The sequence below is a fragment of the Corvus brachyrhynchos genome, unplaced genomic scaffold (assembly GCF_000691975.1).
Source record: "Corvus brachyrhynchos isolate BGI_N302 unplaced genomic scaffold, ASM69197v1 scaffold392, whole genome shotgun sequence".
Classification (NCBI taxonomy): Eukaryota; Metazoa; Chordata; class Aves; order Passeriformes; family Corvidae; genus Corvus; species Corvus brachyrhynchos.
Genome location: NW_008236644.1, coordinates 28,922 through 30,209, shown reverse-complemented (window position 1 = coordinate 30,209; position 1,288 = coordinate 28,922).

Sequence of the window (1,288 nt, the reverse complement as noted above, 5' to 3'; positions counted from 1 at the left end):
CCAGTTGCTCTGCCAGTGTGGCATCCTTGGGGGGCGTGGAGCCCTGAGACTGTGCAGGGTGACCCGGTGCAGGCTCCGGGGCATGCTCCGCCCGTGGAGCTGGGGTGGATTTTTTGGATCTCTCTCCTTCACATTCCACTGAGGCAGGGGAGCCAGCTTTACTGCTACAGTCAAGGTCTATCAGCAGATTAAACAACGACCGCCAAGTGCATAATAATTCTAGCACTGATGAACCCCCACACGGGAGTTCGTGTCGGATAGCACAGCCTATCTCCTGCCACAGTAAGTGTAAAAGTTTGATTTTATCTGTTGTAATGCTTGTTTGGTATTGGAAGATGATTCGGAGAATAGCAGCCCTGACATCACTATTCAGAGCGTATGGTTTTGTCTTAAATGACAAAAAGGCTGACTGTGCAGCTTGGATAGATTAAGAGGAATCTGTGTACTGAGTAAAAGAATTTACTCACTGTTAAAAGAGAAGTGGGGAATGAAACAGACTTAAAAGAAACAAAGATTTTAGTTATAGGCTAGCTGTGTTGAAATTAGTTAGAATAGGAAGGAATTCGGGCCTAGCTAGAGTTAATTAAAATAGTTAAGAGAGCTGGACCTGAAATGGTTTTTAAGATGTTAGTAACTGATTACCAAATAACTGATGATCTGTCATTTGTATGTTTGTTTAGCTGTGCTTAGAACGAGGAACAGAAACATTGATTAGTTGGTCTAGGGAACAAGGACAATTACCAATTTCCTCCCTTGGTGGGAACCTATTCAGAAGTCACGCAAGAGGAAATTTGGAGGTCACTAAAGTAATTAGGATTGTTAAAGTTCAGAAAGGTGAAAAAGGTCAAAATGAGGGTGTTGCAGTGGGGATTCTTGCAACATGTATCAGACAGCTAGGCCCATGGAAAGAAATAAGGACCGATTCTTGGTAGATGTTTTTCAGAGATGTTTATTTTTCCAGCTGCATGGCCGGTGACTTGCCCAAGAACTGTAGCAATCACGGGATCAGCAGGGTCTTCCCCCGGGCAGGGGAACACAAAACAACCAATGGGGAACAGCATTGACCAGGGAGTAGGGAAACCCTGTGCCTCCACCCCAGGATCCCCCTCCCCCTGGACCCCACGCTGGGGGGAAGGAACCCCAACATGAGGGAGATGAGCTTACTTCATCTATCTGGGACCACTGACCCAATTCGAGACCACTGACTCAATTCAGAGCACACACTATGCATGCTTAATGACATTTAAGCTCATTTCCATATGAAGCAGAGAATGGGAGGTGTTAATGT